The 27,439-nt window shown below is 44.4% G+C and overlaps 9 non-coding genes across 9 annotated transcripts; all 9 read left to right on the forward strand.

The window, feature by feature from the left end:
• The first annotated feature begins 265 nt into the window (after positions 1-265).
• Positions 266-347, forward strand: trnal-aag (transfer RNA leucine (anticodon AAG)). The gene has a single exon. It is a non-coding gene; the product is annotated as a tRNA-Leu (tRNA).
• A 1,327-nt stretch (positions 348-1,674) lies between these two features.
• Positions 1,675-1,756, forward strand: trnal-aag (transfer RNA leucine (anticodon AAG)). The gene has a single exon. It is a non-coding gene; the product is annotated as a tRNA-Leu (tRNA).
• Positions 1,757-4,502: 2,746 nt separating this feature from the next.
• On the forward strand, positions 4,503-4,584 carry trnal-aag (transfer RNA leucine (anticodon AAG)). Its single transcript has one exon. It is a non-coding gene; the product is annotated as a tRNA-Leu (tRNA).
• Positions 4,585-7,318: 2,734 nt separating this feature from the next.
• Positions 7,319-7,400, forward strand: trnal-aag (transfer RNA leucine (anticodon AAG)). The gene has a single exon. It is a non-coding gene; the product is annotated as a tRNA-Leu (tRNA).
• A 2,735-nt stretch (positions 7,401-10,135) lies between these two features.
• trnal-aag (transfer RNA leucine (anticodon AAG)) lies at positions 10,136-10,217 on the forward strand. Its single transcript has one exon. It is a non-coding gene; the product is annotated as a tRNA-Leu (tRNA).
• Positions 10,218-14,371: 4,154 nt separating this feature from the next.
• trnal-aag (transfer RNA leucine (anticodon AAG)) lies at positions 14,372-14,459 on the forward strand. Its single transcript has one exon. It is a non-coding gene; the product is annotated as a tRNA-Leu (tRNA).
• Positions 14,460-22,833: 8,374 nt separating this feature from the next.
• On the forward strand, positions 22,834-22,915 carry trnal-aag (transfer RNA leucine (anticodon AAG)). Its single transcript has one exon. It is a non-coding gene; the product is annotated as a tRNA-Leu (tRNA).
• Positions 22,916-24,241: 1,326 nt separating this feature from the next.
• On the forward strand, positions 24,242-24,323 carry trnal-aag (transfer RNA leucine (anticodon AAG)). Its single transcript has one exon. It is a non-coding gene; the product is annotated as a tRNA-Leu (tRNA).
• A 1,328-nt stretch (positions 24,324-25,651) lies between these two features.
• Positions 25,652-25,733, forward strand: trnal-aag (transfer RNA leucine (anticodon AAG)). The gene has a single exon. It is a non-coding gene; the product is annotated as a tRNA-Leu (tRNA).
• Positions 25,734-27,439: the final 1,706 nt, after the last annotated feature.

Below are 27,439 nucleotides of genomic sequence, written 5' to 3' on the forward strand. Positions count from 1 at the left end.
ACAGTTCTGGTTAAAAACCGGACTGACTTGTCCACACATATTCCAGAATGGCAATCTGAAAAGGGTTTATGTGAGTCAAGATGCATTACCATTAAATCTCACTACAATTACCTGACTTGATGTTTGCAGAGTATTTATCAATTTAAATGACATGTTAACACGTGACAAGTATTTCTGTGGTACAGCTAACTTGTTATTGGAGGCAAAATGTCCACCCACCTTCAGAGGTCAGTTAATGAAAAAGGCATTCAAGGGTTTTCTTTGTGGTAGAGTGGCCGAGTGGTCTAAGGCGCTGGATTAAGGTTCCAGTCTCTAAGGAGGCGTGGGTTCAAATCTCACCTCTGCCATAAACACAACTATGGAAGCATAGATTTCAGTGCACGTGGTACAGTCAATCGATTGAAACACAAAGCAATATGTTCAGCAGTGCTTAAATGAGTACGCCTTTATTCTTGAGATGTTGCATTCTATTTCAACTTTTGGAGACGCTTCAACTGTAGTCAACTTTAAACCTTCTGTTAGTACTGGCACATTTTTAAAGGTTGCAGATAGGACCATTTGAGAAAGGAGAATTGCCAAGCAGAGTGGCGCAGCGGAAGCGTGCTGGGCCCATAACCCAGAGGTCGATGGATCGAAACCATCCTCTGCTAACAAACCAATAGACTTCTAGAGCAATTCCAGTTCTTTAATGAATCTCCTTAAAATTTTATGCAACCCAAACTGCAGAATCCTGCCTCAGATAAAAACACAATTGCAACTGGACCAGTTTAAAAAAGAAGCTAACGATCTTAGAGAAACTAAAGACCCCTTCAGACAGGCTTTGAAAAACGTAAATTTTCAGGACTCTATCTGTAAGACCTTTGTGTCTGAATACAAACATCCGATAATGTTTTCCGTAATTAAACCGGACAATCCCCCTAGTAACAGGTCTGGACTGGTCACGAACAAGGTGGCTGCTTCAGACTGGTGAGGTCGAGTTCCGGACAGGGAGGAGGAGGAGGGGACCGGGGGACACTGTGCACACCTAAGATAGCTTGCTCCTGTAGCATGCGGGGAACCATGGCAGCTCGCCTCCTATGGTACCGTCTAGACGCGCGACGGAGCACTTCACACCGCTTCCGTGATTCCTTTAACCATTGAGCTTCATCATCCAGGTCTCTCATGAGTCTATGTTTGCGCAGACTTATGCTTAACATAAGTCCGATCAGTGAGAAGAATTCTATCTCTTCGTCTGCCATGTTTGACTGAATGGCTTTGTTTGGGTAAAATGACGCATGTACACCCGCCACACAATGTTTACGCAATTTCTGAATACAGCCCCCCCCCCCTCAAACATCTCGAACCTTTCCCTGCTGTGTGAAGGCAGCCGAAAGGACAATTTCCAGTACAAAAGTGGTGTGTCTGAAAACACAGTTCTGGTTAAAAACCGGACTGAATTGTCCACACATATTCCAGAATGCCAATCTGAAAAGGGTTTATGTGAGTCAAGATGCATTACCATTAAATCTCACTACAATTACCTGACTTGATGTTTGCAGAGTATTTATCAATTTAAATGACATGTTAACACGTGACAAGTATTTCTGTGGTACAGCTAACTTGTTATTGGAGGCAAAATGTCCACCCACCTTCAGAGGTCAGTTAATGACAAAGGCATTCAAGGGTTTTCTTTGTGGTAGAGTGGCCGAGTGGTCTAAGGCGCTGGATTAAGGTTCCAGTCTCTAAGGAGGCGTGGGTTCAAATCTCACCTCTGCCATAAACACAACTATGGAAGCATAGATTTCAGTGCACGTGGTACAGTCAATCGATTGAAACACAAAGCAATATGTTCAGCAGTGCTTCGATGAGTACGCCTTTATTCTTGAGATGTTGCATTCTATTTCAACTTTTGGAGACGCTTCAACTGTAGTCAACTTTAAACCTTCTGTTAGTACTGGCACATTTTTAAAGGTTGCAGATAGGACCATTTGAGAAAGGAGAATTGCCAAGCAGAGTGGCGCAGCGGAAGCGTGCTGGGCCCATAACCCAGAGGTCGATGGATCGAAACCATCCTCTGCTAACAAACCAAAGGACTTCTAGAGCAATTCCAGTTCTTTAATGAATCTCCTTAAAATTTTATGCAACCCAAACTGCAGAATCCTGCCTCAGATAAAAACACAATTGCAACTGGACCAGTTTAAAAAAAGAAGCTAACGATCTTAGAGAAACTAAAGCCCCCTTCAGACAGGCTTTGAAAAACGTAAATTTTCAGGACTCTATCTGAAAGACCTTTGTGTCTGAATACAAACATCCGATAATGTTTTCCGTAATTAAACCGGACAACGCCCCTAGTAACAGGTCTGGACTGGTCACGAACAAGGTGGCTGCTTCAGACTGGTGAGGTCGAGTTCCGGACAGGGAGGAGGAGGAGGGGACCGGGGGACACTGTGCACACCTAAGATAGCTTGCTCCTGTAGCATGCGGCGAACCATGGCAGCTCGCCTCCTATGGTACCGTCTAGACGCGCGACGGAGCACTTCACACCGCTTCCGTGATTCCTTTAACCATTGAGCTTCATCACCCAGGTCTCTCATGAGTCTATGTTTGCACAGACTTATGCTTAACATATGTTCGATCAGTGAGAAGAATTCTATCTCTTCGTCTGCCATGTTTGACTGAATGGCTTTGTTTGTGTAAAATGACGCATGTACACCCGCCACACAATGTTTACGCAATATCTGAATACAGCCCCCCCCCCCCCCTCAAACATCTCGAACCTTTCCCTGTTGTGTGAAGGCAGCCGAAAGGACAATTTCCAGTACAAAAGTGGTGTGTCTGAAAACACAGTTCTGGTTAAAAACCGGACTGACTTGTCCACACATATTCCAGAATGGCAATCTGAAAAGGGTTTACGTGAGTCAAGATGCATTACCATTAAATCTCACTACAATTACCTGACTTGATGTTTGCAGAGTATTTATCAATTTAAATGACATGTTAACACGTGACAAGTATTTCTGTGGTACAGCTAACTTGTTATTGGAGGCAAAATGTCCACCCACCTTCAGAGGTCAGTTAATGACAAAGGCATTCAAGGGTTTTCTTTGTCGTAGAGTGGCAGAGTGGTCTAAGGCGCTGGATTAAGGTTCCAGTCTCTAAGGAGGCGTGGGTTCAAATCTCACCTCTGCCATAAACACAACTATGGAAGCATAGATTTCAGTGCACGTGGTACAGTCAATCGATTGAAACACAAAGCAATATGTTCAGCAGTGCTTCGATGAGTATGCCTTTATTCTTGAGATGTTGCATTCTATTTCAACTTTTGGAGACGCTTCAACTGTAGTCAACTTTAAACCTTCTGTTAGTACTGGCACATTTTTAAAGGTTGCAGATAGGACCATTTGAGAAAGGAGAATTGCCAAGCAGAGTGGCGCAGCGGAAGCGTGCTGGGCCCATAACCCAGAGGTCGATGGATCGAAACCATCCTCTGCTAACAAACCAAAGGACTTCTAGAGCAATTCCAGTTCTTTAATGAATCTCCTTAAAATTTAATGCAACCCAAACTGCAGAATCCTGCCTCAGATAAAAACACAATTGCAACTGGACCAGTTTAAAAAAGAAGCTAACGATCTTAGAGAAACTAAAGACCCCTTCAGACAGGCTTTGAAAAACGTAAATTTTCAGGACTCTATCTGAAAGACCTTTGTGTCTGAATACAAACATCCGATAATGTTTTCCGTAATTAAACCGGACAACGCCCCTAGTAACAGGTCTGGACTGGTCACGAACAAGGTGGCTGCTTCAGACTGGTGAGGTCGAGTTCCGGACAGGGAGGAGGAGGAGGGGACCGGGGGACACTGTGCACACCTAAGATAGCTTGCTCCTGTAGCATGCGGCGAACCATGGCAGCTCGCCTCCTATGGTACCGTCTAGACGCGCGACGGAGCACTTCACACCGCTTCCGTGATTCCTTTAACCATTGAGCTTCATCACCCAGGTCTCTCATGAGTCTATGTTTGCACAGACTTATGCTTAACATAAGTTCGATCAGTGAGAAGAATTCTATCTCTTCGTCTGCCATGTTTGACTGAATGGCTTTGTTTGGGTAAAATGACGCATGTACACCCGCCACACAATGTTTACGCAATATCTGAATACAGCCCCCCCCCCCCCCCCCTCAAACATCTCGAACCTTTCCCTGCTGTGTGAAGGCAGCCGAAAGGACAATTTCCAGTACAAAAGTGGTGTGTCTGAAAACACAGTTCTGGTTAAAAACCGGACTGAATTGTCCACACATATTCCAGAATGCCAATCTGAAAAGGGTTTATGTGAGTCAAGATGCATTACCATTAAATCTCACTACAATTACCTGACTTGATGTTTGCAGAGTATTTATCAATTTAAATGACATGTTAACACGTGACAAGTATTTCTGTGGTACAGCTAACTTGTTATTGGAGGCAAAATGTCCACCCACCTTCAGAGGTCAGTTAATGACAAAGGCATTCAAGGGTTTTCTTTGTGGTAGAGTGGCCGAGTGGTCTAAGGCGCTGGATTAAGGTTCCAGTCTCTAAGGAGGCGTGGGTTCAAATCTCACCTCTGCCATAAACACAACTATGGAAGCATAGATTTCAGTGCACGTGGTACAGTTAATCGATTGAAACACAAAGCAATATGTTCAGCAGTGCTTCGATGAGTACGCCTTTATTCTTGAGATGTTGCATTCTATTTCAACTTTTGGAGACGCTTCAACTGTAGTCAACTTTAAACCTTCTGTTAGTACTGGCACATTTTTAAAGGTTGCAGATAGGACCATTTGAGAAAGGAGAATTGCCAAGCAGAGTGGCGCAGCGGAAGCGTGCTGGGCCCATAACCCAGAGGTCGATGGATCGAAACCATCCTCTGCTAACAAACCAAAGGACTTCTAGAGCAATTCCAGTTCTTTAATGAATCTCCTTAAAATTTAATGCAACCCAAACTGCAGAATCCTGCCTCAGATAAAAACACAATTGCAACTGGACCAGTTTAAAAAAGAAGCTAACGATCTTAGAGAAACTAAAGACCCCTTCAGACAGGCTTTGAAAAACGTAAATTTTCAGGACTCTATCTGTAAGACCTTTGTGTCTGAATACAAACATCCGATAATGTTTTCCGTAATTAAACCGGACAACCCCCCTAGTAACAGGTCTGGACTGGTCACGAACAAGGTGGCTGCTTCAGACTGGTGAGGTCGAGTTCCGGACAGGGAGGAGGAGGAGGGGACCGGGGGACACTGTGCACACCTAAGATAGCTTGCTCCTGTAGCATGCGGGGAACCATGGCAGCTCGCCTCCTATGGTACCGTCTAGACGCGCGACGGAGCACTTCACACCGCTTCCGTGATTCCTTTAACCATTGAGCTTCATCATCCAGGTCTCTCATGAGTCTATGTTTGCGCAGACTTATGCTTAACATAAGTCCGATCAGTGAGAAGAATTCTATCTCTTCGTCTGCCATGTTTGACTGAATGGCTTTGTTTGGGTAAAATGACGCATGTACACCCGCCACACAATGTTTACGCAATATCTGAATACAGCCCCCCCCCCCCTCAAACATCTCGACCCTTTCCCTGCTGTGTGAAGGCAGCCGAAAGGACAATTTCCAGTACAAAAGTGGTGTGTCTGAAAACACAGTTCTGGTTAAAAACCGGACTGAATTGTCCACACATATTCCAGAATGCCAATCTGAAAAGGGTTTATGTGAGTCAAGATGCATTACCATTAAATCTCACTACAATTACCTGACTTGATGTTTGCAGAGTATTTATCAATTTAAATGACATGTTAACACGTGACAAGTATTTCTGTGGTACAGCTAACTTGTTATTGGAGGCAAAATGTCCACCCACCTTCAGAGGTCAGTTAATGACAAAGGCATTCAAGGGTTTTCTTTGTGGTAGAGTGGCTGAGTGGTCTAAGGCGCAAGATTAAGGTTCCAGTCTCTAAGGAGGCGTGGGTTCAAATCCCACCTCTGCCATAAACACAACTATGGAAGCATAGATTTCAGTGCACGTGGTACAGTCAATCGATTGAAACACACAGCAATATGTTCAGCAGTACTTCGATGAGTACAGCTTTATTCTTGAGATGTTGCATTCTATTTCAACTTTTGGAGACGCTTCAACTGTAGTCAACCTTTAAACCTTCTGTCAGTACTGGCACATTTTTAAAGGTTGCAGATAGGACCATTTGAGAAAGGAGAATTGCCAAGCAGAGTGGCGCAGCGGAAGCGTGCTGGCCCCATAACCCAGAGGTCGATGGATCGAAACCATCCTCTGCTAACAATTCAAAGGACTTCTAGAGCAATTCCAGTTCTTTAATGAATCTCCTTAAATTTTAATGCAACCCAAACTGCAGAATCCTGCCTCAGATAAAAACACAATTGCAACTGGACCAGTTTAAAAAAGAAGCTAACAATCTTAGAGAAACTAAAGCCCCCTTCAGACAGGCTTTGAAAAACGTAAATTTTCAGGACTCTATCTGAAAGACCTTTGTGTCTGAATACAAACATCCGATAATGTTTTCCGTAATTAAACCGGACAACGCCCCTAGTAACAGGTCTGGACTGGTCACGAACAAGGTGGCTGCTTCAGACTGGTGAGGTCGAGTTCCGGACAGGGAGGAGGAGGAGGGGACCGGGGGACACTGTGCACACCTAAGATAGCTTGCTCCTGTAGCATGCGGCGAACCATGGCAGCTCGCCTCCTATGGTACCGTCTAGACGCGCGACGGAGCACTTCACACCGCTTCCGTGATTCCTTTAACCATTGAGCTTCATCACCCAGGTCTCTCATGAGTCTATGTTTGCACAGACTTATGCTTAACATAAGTTCGATCAGTGAGAAGAATTCTATCTCTTCGTCTGCCATGTTTGACTGAATGGCTTTGTTTGGGTAAAATGACGCATGTACACCCGCCACACAATGTTTACGCAATATCTGAATACAGCCCCCCCTCAAACATCTCGAACCTTTCCCTGTTGTGTGAAGGCAGCCGAAAGGACAATTTCCAGTACAAAAGTGGTGTGTCTGAAAACACAGTTCTGGTTAAAAACCGGACTGACTTGTCCACACATATTCCAGAATGGCAATCTGAAAAGGGTTTACGTGAGTCAAGATGCATTACCATTAAATCTCACTACAATTACCTGACTTGATGTTTGCAGAGTATTTATCAATTTAAATGACATGTTAACACGTGACAAGTATTTCTGTGGTACAGCTAACTTGTTATTGGAGGCAAAATGTCCACCCACCTTCAGAGGTCAGTTAATGACAAAGGCATTCAAGGGTTTTCTTTGTGGTAGAGTGGCCGAGTGGTCTAAGGCGCTGGATTAAGGTTCCAGTCTCTAAGGAGGCGTGGGTTCAAATCTCACCTCTGCCATAAACACAACTATGGAAGCATAGATTTCAGTGCACGTGGTACAGTCAATCGATTGAAACACAAAGCAATATGTTCAGCAGTGCTTCGATGAGTACGCCTTTATTCTTGAGATGTTGCATTCTATTTCAACTTTTGGAGACGCTTCAACTGTAGTCAACTTTAAACCTTCTGTTAGTACTGGCACATTTTTAAAGGTTGCAGATAGGACCATTTGAGAAAGGAGAATTGCCAAGCAGAGTGGCGCAGCGGAAGCGTGCTGGGCCCATAACCCAGAGGTCGATGGATCGAAACCATCCTCTGCTAACAAACCAAAGGACTTCTAGAGCAATTCCAGTTCTTTAATGAATCTCCTTAAAATTTAATGCAACCCAAACTGCAGAATCCTGCCTCAGATAAAAACACAATTGCAACTGGACCAGTTTAAAAAAGAAGCTAACGATCTTAGAGAAACTAAAGACCCCTTCAGACAGGCTTTGAAAAACGTAAATTTTCAGGACTCTATCTGTAAGACCTTTGTGTCTGAATACAAACATCCGATAATGTTTTCCGTAATTAAACCGGACAACCCCCCTAGTAACAGGTCTGGACTGGTCACGAACAAGGTGGCTGCTTCAGACTGGTGAGGTCGAGTTCCGGACAGGGAGGAGGAGGAGGGGACCGGGGGACACTGTGCACACCTAAGATAGCTTGCTCCTGTAGCATGCGGGGAACCATGGCAGCTCGCCTCCTATGGTACCGTCTAGACGCGCGACGGAGCACTTCACACCGCTTCCGTGATTCCTTTAACCATTGAGCTTCATCATCCAGGTCTCTCATGAGTCTATGTTTGCGCAGACTTATGCTTAACATAAGTCCGATCAGTGAGAAGAATTCTATCTCTTCGTCTGCCATGTTTGACTGAATGGCTTTGTTTGGGTAAAATGACGCATGTACACCCGCCACACAATGTTTACGCAATATCTGAATACAGCCCCCCCCCCCCCTCAAACATCTCGACCCTTTCCCTGCTGTGTGAAGGCAGCCGAAAGGACAATTTCCAGTACAAAAGTGGTGTGTCTGAAAACACAGTTCTGGTTAAAAACCGGACTGAATTGTCCACACATATTCCAGAATGCCAATCTGAAAAGGGTTTATGTGAGTCAAGATGCATTACCATTAAATCTCACTACAATTACCTGACTTGATGTTTGCAGAGTATTTATCAATTTAAATGACATGTTAACACGTGACAAGTATTTCTGTGGTACAGCTAACTTGTTATTGGAGGCAAAATGTCCACCCACCTTCAGAGGTCAGTTAATGACAAAGGCATTCAAGGGTTTTCTTTGTGGTAGAGTGGCTGAGTGGTCTAAGGCGCAAGATTAAGGTTCCAGTCTCTAAGGAGGCGTGGGTTCAAATCCCACCTCTGCCATAAACACAACTATGGAAGCATAGATTTCAGTGCACGTGGTACAGTCAATCGATTGAAACACACAGCAATATGTTCAGCAGTACTTCGATGAGTACAGCTTTATTCTTGAGATGTTGCATTCTATTTCAACTTTTGGAGACGCTTCAACTGTAGTCAACCTTTAAACCTTCTGTCAGTACTGGCACATTTTTAAAGGTTGCAGATAGGACCATTTGAGAAAGGAGAATTGCCAAGCAGAGTGGCGCAGCGGAAGCGTGCTGGCCCCATAACCCAGAGGTCGATGGATCGAAACCATCCTCTGCTAACAATTCAAAGGACTTCTAGAGCAATTCCAGTTCTTTAATGAATCTCCTTAAATTTTAATGCAACCCAAACTGCAGAATCCTGCCTCAGATAAAAACACAATTGCAACTGGACCAGTTTAAAAAAGAAGCTAACAATCTTAGAGAAACTAAAGCCCCCTTCAGACAGGCTTTGAAAAACGTAAATTTTCAGGACTCTATCTGAAAGACCTTTGTGTCTGAATACAAACATCCGATAATGTTTTCCGTAATTAAACCGGACAACGCCCCTAGTAACAGGTCTGGACTGGTCACGAACAAGGTGGCTGCTTCAGACTGGTGAGGTCGAGTTCCGGACAGGGAGGAGGAGGAGGGGACCGGGGGACACTGTGCACACCTAAGATAGCTTGCTCCTGTAGCATGCGGCGAACCATGGCAGCTCGCCTCCTATGGTACCGTCTAGACGCGCGACGGAGCACTTCACACCGCTTCCGTGATTCCTTTAACCATTGAGCTTCATCACCCAGGTCTCTCATGAGTCTATGTTTGCACAGACTTATGCTTAACATAAGTTCGATCAGTGAGAAGAATTCTATCTCTTCGTCTGCCATGTTTGACTGAATGGCTTTGTTTGGGTAAAATGACGCATGTACACCCGCCACACAATGTTTACGCAATATCTGAATACAGCCCCCCCTCAAACATCTCGAACCTTTCCCTGTTGTGTGAAGGCAGCCGAAAGGACAATTTCCAGTACAAAAGTGGTGTGTCTGAAAACACAGTTCTGGTTAAAAACCGGACTGACTTGTCCACACATATTCCAGAATGGCAATCTGAAAAGGGTTTACGTGAGTCAAGATGCATTACCATTAAATCTCACTACAATTACCTGACTTGATGTTTGCAGAGTATTTATCAATTTAAATGACATGTTAACACGTGACAAGTATTTCTGTGGTACAGCTAACTTGTTATTGGAGGCAAAATGTCCACCCACCTTCAGAGGTCAGTTAATGACAAAGGCATTCAAGGGTTTTCTTTGTGGTAGAGTGGCCGAGTGGTCTAAGGCGCTGGATTAAGGTTCCAGTCTCTAAGGAGGCGTGGGTTCAAATCTCACCTCTGCCATAAACACAACTATGGAAGCATAGATTTCAGTGCACGTGGTACAGTCAATCGATTGAAACACAAAGCAATATGTTCAGCAGTGCTTCGATGAGTACGCCTTTATTCTTGAGATGTTGCATTCTATTTCAACTTTTGGAGACGCTTCAACTGTAGTCAACTTTAAACCTTCTGTTAGTACTGGCACATTTTTAAAGGTTGCAGATAGGACCATTTGAGAAAGGAGAATTGCCAAGCAGAGTGGCGCAGCGGAAGCGTGCTGGGCCCATAACCCAGAGGTCGATGGATCGAAACCATCCTCTGCTAACAAACCAAAGGACTTCTAGAGCAATTCCAGTTCTTTAATGAATCTCCTTAAAATTTAATGCAACCCAAACTGCAGAATCCTGCCTCAGATAAAAACACAATTGCAACTGGACCAGTTTAAAAAAGAAGCTAACGATCTTAGAGAAACTAAAGACCCCTTCAGACAGGCTTTGAAAAACGTAAATTTTCAGGACTCTATCTGTAAGACCTTTGTGTCTGAATACAAACATCCGATAATGTTTTCCGTAATTAAACCGGACAACCCCCCTAGTAACAGGTCTGGACTGGTCACGAACAAGGTGGCTGCTTCAGACTGGTGAGGTCGAGTTCCGGACAGGGAGGAGGAGGAGGGGACCGGGGGACACTGTGCACACCTAAGATAGCTTGCTCCTGTAGCATGCGGCGAACCATGGCAGCTCGCCTCCTATGGTACCGTCTAGACGCGCGACGGAGCACTTCACACCGCTTCCGTGATTCCTTTAACCATTGAGCTTCATCACCCAGGTCTCTCATGAGTCTATGTTTGCACAGACTTATGCTTAACATAAGTTCGATCAGTGAGAAGAATTCTATCTCTTCGTCTGCCATGTTTGACTGAATGGCTTTGTTTGGGTAAAATGACGCATGTACACCCGCCACACAATGTTTACGCAATATCTGAATACAGGCCCCCCCCCCTCAAACATCTCGAACCTTTCCCTGTTGTGTGAAGGCAGCCGAAAGGACAATTTCCAGTACAAAAGTGGTGTGTCTGAAAACACAGTTCTGGTTAAAAACCGGACTGACTTGTCCACACATATTCCAGAATGGCAATCTGAAAAGGGTTTATGTGAGTCAAGATGCATTACCATTAAATCTCACTACAATCACCTGACTTGATGTTTGCAGAGTATTTATCAATTTAAATGACATGTTAACACGTGACAAGTATTTCTGTGGTACAGCTAACTTGTTATTGGAGGCAAAATGTCCACCCACCTTCAGAGGTCAGTTAATGACAAAAGCATTCAAGGGTTTTCTTTGTGGTAGAGTGGCCGAGTGGTCTAAGGCGCTGGATTAAGGTTCCAGTCTCTAAGGAGGCGTGGGTTCAAATCTCATCTCTGCCATAAACACAACTATGATAGCATAGATTTCAGTGCACGTGGTACAGTCAATCGATTGAAACACAAAGCAATATGTTCAGCAGTGCTTCGATGAGTACGCCTTTATTCTTGAGATGTTGCATTCTATTTCAACTTTTGGAGACGCTTCAACTGTAGTCAACCTTTAAACCTTCCGTCAGTACTGGCACATTTTTAAAGGTTGCAGATAGGACCATTTGAGAAAGGAGAATTGCCAAGCAGAGTGGCGCAGCGGAAGCGTGCTGGGCCCATAACCCAGAGGTCGATGGATCAAAACCATCCTCTGCTAACAAACCAAAGGACTTCTAGAGCAATTCCAGTTCTTTAATGAATCTCCTTAAAATTTAATGCAACCCAAACTGCAGAATCCTGCCTCAGATAAAAACACAATTGCAACTGGACCAGTTTAAAAAAAGAAGCTAACGATCTTAGAGAAACTAAAGCCCCCTTCAGACAGGCTTTGAAAAACGTAAATTTTCAGGACTCTATCTGAAAGACCTTTGTGTCTGAATACAAACATCCGATAATGTTTTCCGTAATTAAACCGGACAACGCCCCTAGTAACAGGTCTGGACTGGTCACGAACAAGGTGGCTGCTTCAGACTGGTGAGGTCGAGTTCCGGACAGGGAGGAGGAGGAGGGGACCGGGGGACACTGTGCACACCTAAGATAGCTTGCTCCTGTAGCATGCGGCGAACCATGGCAGCTCGCCTCCTATGGTACCGTCTAGACGCGCGACGGAGCACTTCACACCGCTTCCGTGATTCCTTTAACCATTGAGCTTCATCACCCAGGTCTCTCATGAGTCTATGTTTGCACAGACTTATGCTTAACATATGTTCGATCAGTGAGAAGAATTCTATCTCTTCGTCTGCCATGTTTGACTGAATGGCTTTGTTTGTGTAAAATGACGCATGTACACCCGCCACACAATGTTTACGCAATATCTGAATACAGCCCCCCCCCCCCCCCCTCAAACATCTCGAACCTTTCCCTGTTGTGTGAAGGCAGCCGAAAGGACAATTTCCAGTACAAAAGTGGTGTGTCTGAAAACACAGTTCTGGTTAAAAACCGGACTGACTTGTCCACACATATTCCAGAATGGCAATCTGAAAAGGGTTTACGTGAGTCAAGATGCATTACCATTAAATCTCACTACAATTACCTGACTTGATGTTTGCAGAGTATTTATCAATTTAAATGACATGTTAACACGTGACAAGTATTTCTGTGGTACAGCTAACTTGTTATTGGAGGCAAAATGTCCACCCACCTTCAGAGGTCAGTTAATGACAAAGGCATTCAAGGGTTTTCTTTGTGGTAGAGTGGCAGAGTGGTCTAAGGCGCTGGATTAAGGTTCCAGTCTCTAAGGAGGCGTGGGTTCAAATCTCACCTCTGCCATAAACACAACTATGGAAGCATAGATTTCAGTGCACGTGGTACAGTCAATCGATTGAAACACAAAGCAATATGTTCAGCAGTGCTTCGATGAGTATGCCTTTATTCTTGAGATGTTGCATTCTATTTCAACTTTTGGAGACGCTTCAACTGTAGTCAACTTTAAACCTTCTGTTAGTACTGGCACATTTTTAAAGGTTGCAGATAGGACCATTTGAGAAAGGAGAATTGCCAAGCAGAGTGGCGCAGCGGAAGCGTGCTGGGCCCATAACCCAGAGGTCGATGGATCGAAACCATCCTCTGCTAACAAACCAAAGGACTTCTAGAGCAATTCCAGTTCTTTAATGAATCTCCTTAAAATTTAATGCAACCCAAACTGCAGAATCCTGCCTCAGATAAAAACACAATTGCAACTGGACCAGTTTAAAAAAGAAGCTAACGATCTTAGAGAAACTAAAGACCCCTTCAGACAGGCTTTGAAAAACGTAAATTTTCAGGACTCTATCTGAAAGACCTTTGTGTCTGAATACAAACATCCGATAATGTTTTCCGTAATTAAACCGGACAACGCCCCTAGTAACAGGTCTGGACTGGTCACGAACAAGGTGGCTGCTTCAGACTGGTGAGGTCGAGTTCCGGACAGGGAGGAGGAGGAGGGGACCGGGGGACACTGTGCACACCTAAGATAGCTTGCTCCTGTAGCATGCGGCGAACCATGGCAGCTCGCCTCCTATGGTACCGTCTAGACGCGCGACGGAGCACTTCACACCGCTTCCGTGATTCCTTTAACCATTGAGCTTCATCACCCAGGTCTCTCATGAGTCTATGTTTGCACAGACTTATGCTTAACATAAGTTCGATCAGTGAGAAGAATTCTATCTCTTCGTCTGCCATGTTTGACTGAATGGCTTTGTTTGGGTAAAATGACGCATGTACACCCACCACACAATGTTTACGCAATATCTGAATACAGCCCCCCCCCCCCCTCAAACATCTCGAACCTTTCCCTGTTGTGTGAAGGCAGCCGAAAGGACAATTTCCAGTACAAAAGTGGTGTGTCTGAAAACACAGTTCTGGTTAAAAACCGGACTGAATTGTCCACACATATTCCAGAATGCCAATCTGAAAAGGGTTTATGTGAGTCAAGATGCATTACCATTAAATCTCATTACAATTACATGACTTGATGTTTGCAGAGTATTTATCAATTTAAATGACATGTTAACACGTGACAAGTATTTCTGTGGTACAGCTAACTTGTTATTGGAGGCAAAATGTCCACCCACCTTCAGAGGTCAGTTAATGAAAAAGGCATTCAAAAGTTTTCTTTGTGTTAGAGTGGCCGAGTGGTCTAAGGCGCTGGATTAAGGTTCCAGTCTCTAAGGAGGCGTGGGTTCAAATCCCACCTCTGCCATAAACACAACTATGGAAGCATAGATTTCAGTGCACGTGTACAGTCATTCAATTGAAACACACAGCAATATGTTCAGCAGTGCTTCGATGAGTACGCCTTTGTTCTTGAGATGTTGTATTCTATTTCAACTTTTGGAGACGCTTCAACTGTAGTCAACCTTTAAATCTTCCGTCAGTACTGGCACATTTTTAAAGGTTGCAGATAGGACCATTTGAGAAAGGAGAATTGCCAAGCAGAGTTGCGCAGCGGAAGCGTGCTGGGCCCATAACCCAGAGGTCGATGGATCGAAACCATCCTCTGCAAACAAACCAAAGGACTTCTGGAGCAATTCCAGTTCTTTAATGAATCTCCTTAAAATTTAATGCAACCCAAACTGCAGAATCCTGCCTCAGATAAAAACACAATTGCAACTGGACCAGTTTAAAAAAGAAGCTAACGATCTTAGAGAAACTAAAGCCCCCTTCAGACAGGCTTTGAAAAACATAAATTTTCAGGACTCTATCTGAAAGACCTTTGTGTCTGAATACAAACATCCGATAATGTTTTCCGTAATTAAACCGGACAACGCCCCTAGTAACAGGTCTGGACTGGTCACGAACAAGGTGGCTGCTTCAGACTGGTGAGGTCGAGTTCCGGACAGGGAGGAGGAGGAGGGGACCGGGGGACACTGTGCACACCTAAGATAGCTTGCTCCTGTAGCATGCGGCGAACCATGGCAGCTCGCCTCATATGGTACCGTCTAGACGCGCGACGGAGCACTTCACACCGCTTCCGTGATTCCTTTAACCATTGAGCTTCATCACCCAGGTCTCTCATGAGTCTATGTTTGCACAGACTTATGCTTAACATAAGTTCGATCAGTGAGAAGAATTCTATCTCTTCGTCTGCCATGTTTGACTGAATGGCTTTGTTTGGGTAAAATGACGCATGTACACCCGCCACACAATGTTTACGCAATATCTGAATACAGCCCCCCCCCTCAAACATCTCGAACCTTTCCCTGCTGTGTGAAGGCAGCCGAAAGGACAATTTCCAGTACAAAAGTGGTGTGTCTGAAAACACAGTTCTGGTTAAAAACCGGACTGAATTGTCCACACATATTCCAGAATGGCAATCTGAAAAGGGTTTATGTGAGTCAAGATGCATTACCATTAAATCTCACTACAATTACCTGACTTGATGTTTGCAGAGTATTTATCAATTTAAATGACATGTTAACACGTGACAAGTATTTCTGTGGTACAGCTAACTTGTTATTGGAGGCAAAATGCCCACCCACCTTCAGAGGTCAGTTAATGACAAAGGCATTCAAGGGTTTTCTTTGTGGTAGAGTGGCCGAGTGGTCTAAGGCGCTGGATTAAGGTTCCAGTCTCTAAGGAGGCATGGGTTCAAAATCCACCTCTGCCATAAACACAACTATGGAAGCATAGATTTCAGTGCACGTGGTACAGTCAATCGATTGAAACACACAGCAATATGTTCAGCAGTGCTTCGATGAGTATGCCTTTATTCTTGAGATGTTGCATTCTATTTCAACTTTTGGAGACGCTTCAACTGTAGTCAACCTTTAAACCTTCTGTCAGTACTGGCACAGTTTTAAAGGTTGCAGATAGGACCATTTGAGAAAGGAGAATTGCCAATCAGAGTGGCGCAGCGGAAGCGTGCTGGGCCCATAACCCAGAGGTCGATGTATCGAAACCATCCTCTGCTAACAAACCAAAGGACTTCTAGAGCAATTCCAGTTCTTTAATGAATCTCCTTAAAATTTAATGCAACCCAAACTGCAGAATCCTGCCTCAGATAAAAACACAATTGCAACTGGACCAGTTTAAAAAAGAAGCTAACGATCTTAGAGAAACTAAAGACCCCTTCAGACAGGCTTTGAAAAACGGAAATTTTCAGGACTCTATCTGTAAGACCTTTGTGTCTGAATACAAACATCCGATAATGTTTTCCGTAATTAAACCGGACAACGCCCCTAGTAACAGGTCTGGACTGGTCACGAACAAGGTGGCTGCTTCAGACTGGTGAGGTCGAGTTCCGGACAGGGAGGAGGAGGAGGGGACCGGGGGACACTGTGCACACCTAAGATAGCTTGCTCCTGTAGCATGCGGCGAACCATGGCAGCTCGCCTCCTATGGTACCGTCTAGACGCGCGACGGAGCACTTCACACCGCTTCCGTGATTCCTTTAACCATTGAGCTTCATCACCCAGGTCTCTCATGAGTCTATGTTTGCACAGACTTATGCTTAACATAAGTTCGATCAGTGAGAAGAATTCTATCTCTTCGTCTGCCATGTTTGACTGAATGGCTTTGTTTGGGTAAAATGACGCATGTACACCCGCCACACAATGTTTACGCAATATCTAAATACAGCCCCCCCCCCCCTCAAACATCTCGAACCTGTCCCTGCTGTGTGAAGGCAGCTGAAAGGACAATTTCCAGTACAAAAGTGGTGTGTCTGAAAACACAGTTCTGGTTAAAAACTGGACTGAATTGTCCACACATATTCCAGAATGCCAATCTGAAAAGGGTTTATGTGAGTCAAGATGCATTACCATTAAATCTCACTACAATTACCTGACTTGATGTTTGCAGAGTATTTATCAATTTAAATGACATGTTAACACGTGACAAGTATTTCTGTGGTACAGCTAACTTGTTATTGGAGGCAAAATGTCCACCCACCTTCAGAGGTCAGTTAATGACAAAGGCATTCAAGGGTTTTCTTTGTGGTAGAGTGGCCGAGTTGTCTAAGGCGCTGGAATAAGGTTCCAGTCTCTAAAGAGGCGTGGGTTCAAATCCCACCTCTGCCATAAACACAACTATGGAAGCATAGATTTCAGTGCATGTGGTACAGTCAATCAATTGAAACACACAGCAATATGTTCAGCAGTGCTTCGATGAGTACGCCTTTGTTCTTGAGATGTTGCATTCTATTTCAACATTTGGAGACGCTTCAACTGTAGTCAACCTTTAAACCTTCTGTCAGTACTGGCACATTTTTAAAGGTTGCAGATAGGACCATTTGAGAAAGGAGAATTGCTAAGCAGAGTTGCGCAGCGGAAGCGTGCTGGGCCCATAACCCAGAGGTCGATGGATCGAAACCATCCTCTGCAAACAAACCAAAGGACTTCTGGAGCAATTCCAGTTCTTTAATGAATCTCCTTAAAATTTAATGCAACCCAAACTGCAGAATCCTGCCTCAGATAAAAACACAATTGCAACTGGACCAGTTTAAAAAAGAAGCTAACGATCTTAGAGAAACTAAAGCCCCCTTCAGACAGGCTTTGAAAAACGTAAATTTTCAGGACTCTATCTGAAAGACCTTTGTGTCTGAATACAAACATCCGATAATGTTTTCCGTAATTAAACCGGACAACGCCCCTAGTAACAGGTCTGGACTGGTCACGAACAAGGTGGCTGCTACAGACTGGTGAGGTCGAGTTCCGGACAGGGAGGAGGAGGAGGGGACCGGGGGACACTGTGCACACCTAAGATAGCTTGCTCCTGTAGCATGCGGCGAACCATGGCAGCTCGCCTCCTATGGTACCGTCTAGACGCGCGACGGAGCACTTCACACCGCTTCCGTGATTCCTTTACCCATTGAGCTTCATCACCCAGGTCTCTCATGAGTCTATGTTTGCACAGACTTATGCTTAACATAAGTTTGATCAGTGAGAAGAATTCTATCTCTTCGTCTGCCATGTTTGACTGAATGGCTTTGTTTGGGTAAAATGACGCATGTACACCCGCCACACAATGTTTACGCAATATCTGAATACAGCCCACCCCCTCAAACATCTCGAACCTTTCCCTGCTGTGTGAAGGCAGCCGAAAGGACAATTTCCAGTACTAAAGTGGTGTGTCTGAAAACACAGTTCTGGTTAAAAACCGGACTGAATTGTCCACACATATTCCAGAATGCCAATCTGAAAAGGGTTTATGTGAGTCAAGATGCATTACCATTAAATCTCACTACAATTACCTGACTTGATGTTTGCAGAGTATTTATCAATTTAAATGACATGTTAACACGTGACAAGTATTTCTGTGGTACAGCTAACTTGTTATTGGAGGCAAAATGTCCACCCACCTTCAGAGGTCAGTTAATGAAAAAGGCATTCAAAAGTTTTCTTTGTGTTAGAGTGGCCGAGTGGTCTAAGGCGCTGGATTAAGGTTCCAGTCTCTAAGGAGGCGTGGGTTCAAATCCCAGCTCTGCCATAAACACAACTATGGAAGCATAGATTTCAGTGCACGTGGTACAGTCAATCGATTGAAACACACAGCAATATTTTCAGCAGTGCTTCGATGACTACGCCTTTGTTCTTGAGATGTTGTATTCTATTTCAACTTTTGGAGACGCTTCAACTGTAGTCAACCTTTAAACCTTCTGTCAGTACTGGCACATTTTTAAAGGTTGCAGATAGGACCATTTGAGAAAGGAGAATTGCGAAGCAGAGTGGCGCAGCGGAAGCGTGCTGGGCCCATAACCCAGAAGTCGATGGATCAAAACCATCCTCTGCTAACAAACCAAAGGACTTCTAGAGCAATTCCAGTTCTTTAATGAATCTCCTTAAGATTTAATGCAACCCAAACTGCAGAATCCTGCCTCAGATAAAAACACAATTGCAACTGGACCAGTGTAAAAAAGAAGCTAACAATTTTAGAGAAACTAAAGCCCCCTTCAGACAGGCTTTGAAAAACGAAAATTTTCAGGACTCTATCTGAAAGACCTTTGTGTCTGAATACAAACATCCGATAATGTTTTCCGTAATTAAACCGGACAACGCCCCTAGTAACAGGTCTGGACTGGTCACGAACAAGGTGGCTGCTTCAGACTGGTGAGGTCGAGTTCCGGACAGGGAGGAGGAGGAGGGGACCGGGGGACACTGTGCACACCTAAGATAGCTTGCTCCTGTAGCATGCGGCGAACCATGGCAGCTCGCCTCCTATGGTACCGTCTAGACGCGCGACGGAGCACTTCACACCGCTTCCGTGATTCCTTTAACCATTGAGCTTCATCACCCAGGTCTCTCATGAGTCTATGTTTGCACAGACTTATGCTTAACATAAGTTCGATCAGTGAGAAGAATTCTATCTCTTCGTCTGCCATGTTTGACTGAATGGCTTTGTTTGGGTAAAATGACGCATGTACACCCGCCACACAATGTTTACGCAATATCTGAATACAGCCCCCCCCCCCCCCCCCCCCAAAACATCTCGAACCTTTCCCTGCTGTGTGAAGGCAGCCGAAAAGACAATTTCCAGTACAAAAGTGGTGTGTCTGAAAACACAGTTCTGGTTAAAAACCGGACTGAATTGTCCACACATATTCCAGAATGCCAATCTGAAAAGGGTTTATGTGAGTCAAGATGCATTACCATTAAATCTCACTACAATTACCTGACTTGATGTTTGCAGAGTATTTATCAATTTAAATGACATGTTAACACGTGACAAGTATTTCTGTGGTATAGCTAACTTGTTATTGGAGGCAAAATGTCCACCCACCTTCAGAGGTCAGTTAATGAAAAAGGCATTCAAAAGTTTTCTTTGTGTTAGAGTGGCCGAGTGGTCTAAGGCGCTGGATTAAGGTTCCAGTCTCTAAGGAGGCGTGGGTTCAAATCCCAGCTCTGCCATAAACACAACTATGAAAGCATAGATTTCAGTGCACGTGGTACAGTCAATCGATTGAAACACACAGCAATATGTTCAGCAGTGCTTCGATGACTACGCCTTTGTTCTTGAGATGTTGTATTCTATTTCAACTTTTGGAGACGCTTCAACTGTAGTCAACCTTTAAACCTTCTGTCAGTACTGGCACATTTTTAAAGGTTGCAGATAGGACCATTTGAGAAAGGAGAATTGCGAAGCAGAGTGGCACAGCGGAAGCGTGCTGGGCCCATAACCCAGAGGTCGATGGATCAAAACCATCCTCTGCTAACAAACCAAAGGACTTCTAGAGCAATTCCAGTTCTTTAATGAATCTCCTTAAAATTTAATGCAACCCAAACTGCAGAATCCTGCCTCAGATAAAAACACAATTGCAACTGGACCAGTGTAAAAAAGAAGCTAACGATCTTAGAGAAACTAAAGCCCCCTTCAGACAGGCTTTGAAAAACGTAAATTTTCAGGACTCTATCTGAAAGACCTTTGTGTCTGAATACAAACATCCGATAATGTTTTCCGTAATTAAACCGGACAACGCCCCTAGTAACAGGTCTGGACTGGTCACGAACAAGGTGGCTGCTTCAGACTGGTGAGGATGAGTTCCGGACAGGGAGGAGGAGGAGGGGACCGGGGGACACTGTGCACACCTAAGATAGCTTGCTCCTGTAGCATGCGGCGAACCATGGCAGCTCGCCTCCTATGGTACCGTCTAGACGCGCGACGGAGCACTTCACACCGCTTCCGTGATTCCTTTACCCATTGAGCTTCATCACCCAGGTCTCTCATGAGTCTATGTTTGCACAGACTTATGCTTAACATAAGTTTGATCAGTGAGAAGAATTCTATCTCTTCGTCTGCCATGTTTGACTGAATGGCTTTGTTTGGGTAAAATGACGCATGTACACCCGCCACACAATGTTTACGCAATATCTGAATACAGCCCACCCCCTCAAACATCTCGAACCTTTCCCTGCTGTGTGAAGGCAGCCGAAAGGACAATTTCCAGTACTAAAGTGGTGTGTCTGAAAACACAGTTCTGGTTAAAAACCGGACTGAATTGTCCACACATATTCCAGAATGCCAATCTGAAAAGGGTTTATGTGAGTCAAGATGCATTACCATTAAATCTCACTACAATTACCTGACTTGATGTTTGCAGAGTATTTATCAATTTAAATGACATGTTAACACGTGACAAGTATTTCTGTGGTACAGCTAACTTGTTATTGGAGGCAAAATGTCCACCCACCTTCAGAGGTCAGTTAATGAAAAAGGCATTCAAAAGTTTTCTTTGTGTTAGAGTGGCCGAGTGGTCTAAGGCGCTGGATTAAGGTTCCAGTCTCTAAGGAGGCGTGGGTTCAAATCCCAGCTCTGCCATAAACACAACTATGGAAGCATAGATTTCAGTGCACGTGGTACAGTCAATCGATTGAAACACACAGCAATATTTTCAGCAGTGCTTCGATGACTACGCCTTTGTTCTTGAGATGTTGTATTCTATTTCAACTTTTGGAGACGCTTCAACTGTAGTCAACCTTTAAACCTTCTGTCAGTACTGGCACATTTTTAAAGGTTGCAGATAGGACCATTTGAGAAAGGAGAATTGCGAAGCAGAGTGGCGCAGCGGAAGCGTGCTGGGCCCATAACCCAGAAGTCGATGGATCAAAACCATCCTCTGCTAACAAACCAAAGGACTTCTAGAGCAATTCCAGTTCTTTAATGAATCTCCTTAAAATTTAATGCAACCCAAACTGCAGAATCCTGCCTCAGATAAAAACACAATTGCAACTGGACCAGTGTAAAAAAGAAGCTAACGATTTTAGAGAAACTAAAGCCCCCTTCAGACAGGCTTTGAAAAACGAAAATTTTCAGGACTCTATCTGAAAGACCTTTGTGTCTGAATACAAACATCCGATAATGTTTTCCGTAATTAAACCGGACAACGCCCCTAGTAACAGGTCTGGACTGGTCACGAACAAGGTGGCTGCTTCAGACTGGTGAGGTCGAGTTCCGGACAGGGAGGAGGAGGAGGGGACCGGGGGACACTGTGCACACCTAAGATAGCTTGCTCCTGTAGCATGCGGCGAACCATGGCAGCTCGCCTCCTATGGTACCGTCTAGACGCGCGACGGAGCACTTCACACCGCTTCCGTGATTCCTTTAACCATTGAGCTTCATCACCCAGGTCTCTCATGAGTCTATGTTTGCACAGACTTATGCTTAACATAAGTTCGATCAGTGAGAAGAATTCTATCTCTTCGTCTGCCATGTTTGACTGAATGGCTTTGTTTGGGTAAAATGACGCATGTACACCCGCCACACAATGTTTACGCAATATCTGAATACAGCCCCCCCCCCCTCAAACATCTCGAACCTTTCCCTGCTGTGTGAAGGCAGCCGAAAGGACAATTTCCAGTACAAAAGTGGTGTGTCTGAAAACACAGTTCTGGTTAAAAACCGGACTGAATTGTCCACACATATTCCAAAATGGCAATCTGAAAAGGGTTTATGTGAGTCAAGATGCATTACCATTAAATCTCACTACAATTACCTGACTTGATGTTTGCAGAGTATTTATCAATTTAAATGACATGTTAACACGTGACAAGTATTTCTGTGGTACAGCTAACTTGTTATTGGAGGCAAAATGTCCACCCACCTTCAGAGGTCAGTTAATGACAAAGGCATTCAAGGGTTTTCTTTGTGGTAGAGTGGCCGAGTGGTCTAAGGCGCTGGATTAAGGTTCCAGTCTCTAAGGAGGCGTGGGTTCAAATCCCACCTCTGCCATAAACACAACTATGGAGGCATAGATTTCAGTGCACGTGGTACAGTCAATCGATTGAAACACACAGCAATATGTTCAGCAGTGCTTCGATGAGTGCGGCTTTATTCTTGAGATGTTGCATTCTATTTAAACTTTTGGAGACGCTTCAACTGTAGTCAACCTTTAAACCTTCTGTCAGTACTGGCACATTTTTAAAGGTTGCATATAGGACCATTTGAGAAAGGGGAATTGTCAAGCAGAGTGGCGCAGCGGAAGCGTGCTGGGCCCATAACCCAGAGGTCGATGGATCAAAACCATCCTCTGCTAACAATCCAAAGGACTTCTAGAGCAATTCCAGTTCTTTAATGAATCTCCTTAAAATTTAATGCAACCCAAACTGCAGAATCCTGCCTCAGATAAAAACACAATTGCAACTGGACCAGTTTAAAAAAGAAGCTAACGATCTTAGAGAAACTAAAGCCCCCTTCAGACAGGCTTTGAAAAACGTAAATTTTCAGGACTCTATCTGAAAGACCTTGGTGTCTGAATACAAACATCCGATAATGTTTTCCGTAATTAAACCGGACAACGCCCCTAGTAACAGGTCTGGACTGGTCACGAACAAGATGGCTGCTTCAGACTGGTGAGGTCGAGTTCCGGACAGGGAGGAGGAGGAGGGGACCGGGGGACACTGTGCACACCTAAGATAGCTTGCTCCTGTAGCATGCGGCGAACCATGGCAGCTCGCCTCCTATGGTACCGTCTAGACGCGCGACGGAGCACTTCACACCGCTTCCGTGATTCCTTTAACCATTGAGCTTCATCACCCAGGTCTCTCATGAGTCTATGTTTGCACAGACTTATGCTTAACATAAGTTCGATCAGTGAGAAGAATTCTATCTCTTCGTCTGCCATGTTTGACTGAATGGCTTTGTTTGGGTAAAATGACGCATGTACACCCGCCACACAATGTTTACGCAATATCTGAATACAGCCCCCCCCCTCAAACATCTCGAACCTTTCCCTGCTGTGTGAAGGCAGCCGAAAGGACAATTTCCAGTACAAAAGTGGTGTGTCTGAAAACACAGTTCTGGTTAAAAACCGGACTGAATTGTCCACACATATTCCAGAATGGCAATCTGAAAAGGGTTTATGTGAGTCAAGATGCATTACCATTAAATCTCACTACAATTACCTGACTTGATGTTTGCAGAGTATTTATCAATTTAAATGACATGTTAACACGTGACAAGTATTTCTGTGGTACAGCTAACTTGTTATTGGAGGCAAAATGTCCACCCACCTTCAGAGGTCAGTTAATGACAAAGGCATTCAAGGGTTTTCTTTGTGGTAGAGTGGCCGAGTGGTCTAAGGCGCTGGATTAAGGTTCCAGTCTCTAAGGAGGCGTGGGTTCAAATCCCACCTCTGCCATAAACACAACTATGGAGGCATAGATTTCAGTGCACGTGGTACAGTCAATCGATTGAAACACACAGCAATATGTTCAGCAGTGCTTCGATGAGTGCGGCTTTATTCTTGAGATGTTGCATTCTATTTAAACTTTTGGAGACGCTTCAACTGTAGTCAACCTTTAAACCTTCTGTCAGTACTGGCACATTTTTAAAGGTTGCAGATAGGACCATTTGAGAAAGGGGAATTGTCAAGCAGAGTGGCGCAGCGGAAGCGTGCTGGGCCCATAACCCAGAGGTCGATGGATCAAAACCATCCTCTGCTAACAATCCAAAGGACTTCTAGAGCAATTCCAGTTCTTTAATGAATCTCCTTAAAATTTAATGCAACCCAAACTGCAGAATCCTGCCTCAGATAAAAACACAATTGCAACTGGACCAGTTTAAAAAAGAAGCTAACGATCTTAGAGAAACTAAAGCCCCCTTCAGACAGGCTTTGAAAAACGTAAATTTTCAGGACTCTATCTGAAAGACCTTGGTGTCTGAATACAAACATCCGATAATGTTTTCCGTAATTAAACCGGACAACGCCCCTAGTAACAGGTCTGGACTGGTCACGAACAAGATGGCTGCTTCAGACTGGTGAGGTCGAGTTCCGGACAGGGAGGAGGAGGAGGGGACCGGGGGACACTGTGCACACCTAAGATAGCTTGCTCCTGTAGCATGCGGCGAACCATGGCAGCTCGCCTCCTATGGTACCGTCTAGACGCGCGACGGAGCACTTCACACCGCTTCCGTGATTCCTTTAACCATTGAGCTTCATCACCCAGGTCTCTCATGAGTCTATGTTTGCACAGACTTATGCTTAACATAAGTTCGATCAGTGAGAAGAATTCTATCTCTTCGTCTGCCATGTTTGACTGAATGGCTTTGTTTGGGTAAAATGACGCATGTACACCCGCCACACAATGTTTACGCAATATCTGAATACAGCCCCCCCCCCCTCAAACATCTCGAACCTTTCCCTGCTGTGTGAAGGCAGCCGAAAGGACAATTTCCAGTACAAAAGTGGTGTGTCTGAAAACACAGTTCTGGTTAAAAACCGGACTGAATTGTCCACACATATTCCAGAATGGCAATCTGAAAAGGGTTTATGTGAGTCAAGATGCATTACCATTAAATCTCACTACAATTTCCTGACTTGATGTTTGCAGAGTATTTATCAATTTAAATGACATGTTAACACGTGACAAGTATTTCTGTGGTACAGCTAACTTGTTATTGGAGGCAAAATGTCCACCCACCTTCAGAGGTCAGTTAATGACAAAGGCATTCAAGGGTTTTCTTTGTGGTAGAGTGGCCGAGTGGTCTAAGGCGCTGGATTAAGGTTCTAGTCTCTAAGGAGGCGTGGGTTCAAATCCCACCTCTGCCATAAACACAACTATGGAAGCATAGATTTCAGTGCACGTGGTACAGTCAATCGATTGAAACACACAGCAATATGTTCAGCAGTGCTTCGATGAGTATGCCTTTATTCTTGAGATGTTGCATTCTATTTCAACTTTTGGAGACGCTTCAACTGTAGTCAACCTTTAAACCTTCTGTCAGTACTGGCACAGTTTTAAAGGTTGCAGATAGGACCATTTGAGAAAGGAGAATTGCCAATCAGAGTGGCGCAGCGGAAGCGTGCTGGGCCCATAACCCAGAGGTCGATGTATCGAAACCATCCTCTGCTAACAAACCAAAGGACTTCTAGAGCAATTCCAGTTCTTTAATGAATCTCCTTAAAATTTAATGCAACCCAAACTGCAGAATCCTGCCTCAGATAAAAACACAATTGCAACTGGACCAGTTTAAAAAAGAAGCTAACGATCTTAGAGAAACTAAAGACCCCTTCAGACAGGGTTTGAAAAACGGAAATTTTCAGGACTCTATCTGTAAGACCTTTGTGTCTGAATACAAACATCCGATAATGTTTTCCGTAATTAAACCGGACAACGCCCCTAGTAACAGGTCTGGACTGGTCACGAACAAGGTGGCTGCTTCAGACTGGTGAGGTCGAGTTCCGGACAGGGAGGAGGAGGAGGGGACCGGGGGACACTGTGCACACCTAAGATAGCTTGCTCCTGTAGCATGCGGCGAACCATGGCAGCTCGCCTCCTATGGTACCGTCTAGACGCGCGACGGAGCACTTCACACCGCTTCCGTGATTCCTTTAACCATTGAGCTTCATCACCCAGGTCTCTCATGAGTCTATGTTTGCACAGACTTATGCTTAACATAAGTTCGATCAGTGAGAAGAATTCTATCTCTTCGTCTGCCATGTTTGACTGAATGGCTTTGTTTGGGTAAAATGACGCATGTACACCCGCCACACAATGTTTACGCAATATCTAAATACAGCCCCCCCCCCCCCCCCCCTCAAACATCTCGAACCTTTCCCTGCTGTGTGAAGGCAGCCGAAAAGACAATTTCCAGTACAAAAGTGGTGTGTCTGAAAACACAGTTCTGGTTAAAACCGGACTGAATTGTCCACACATATTCCAGAATGCCAATCTGAAAAGGGTTTATGTGAGTCAAGATGCATTACCATTAAATCTCACTACAATTACATGACTTGATGTTTGCAGAGTATTTATCAATTTAAATGACATGTTAACACGTGACAAGTATTTCTGTGGTACAGCTAACTTGTTATTGGAGGCAAAATGTCCACCCACCTTCAGAGGTCAGTTAATGAAAAAGGCATTCAAAAGTTTTCTTTGTGTTAGAGTGGCCGAGTGGTCTAAGGCGCTGGATTAAGGTTCCAGTCTCTAAGGAGGCGTGGGTTCAAATCCCAGCTCTGCCATAAACACAACTATGGAAGCATAGATTTCAGTGCACGTGGTACAGTCAATCGATTGAAACACACAGCAATATGTTCAGCAGTGCTTCGATGACTACGCCTTTGTTCTTGAGATGTTGTATTCTATTTCAACTTTTGGAGACGCTTCAACTGTAGTCAACCTTTAAACCTTCTGTCAGTACTGGCACATTTTTAAAGGTTGCAGATAGGACCATTTGAGAAAGGAGAATTGCGAAGCAGAGTGGCACAGCGGAAGCGTGCTGGGCCCATAACCCAGAGGTCGATGGATCAAA

This window comes from Nothobranchius furzeri, chromosome 4, assembly GCF_043380555.1.
Source record: "Nothobranchius furzeri strain GRZ-AD chromosome 4, NfurGRZ-RIMD1, whole genome shotgun sequence".
Classification (NCBI taxonomy): Eukaryota; Metazoa; Chordata; class Actinopteri; order Cyprinodontiformes; family Nothobranchiidae; genus Nothobranchius; species Nothobranchius furzeri.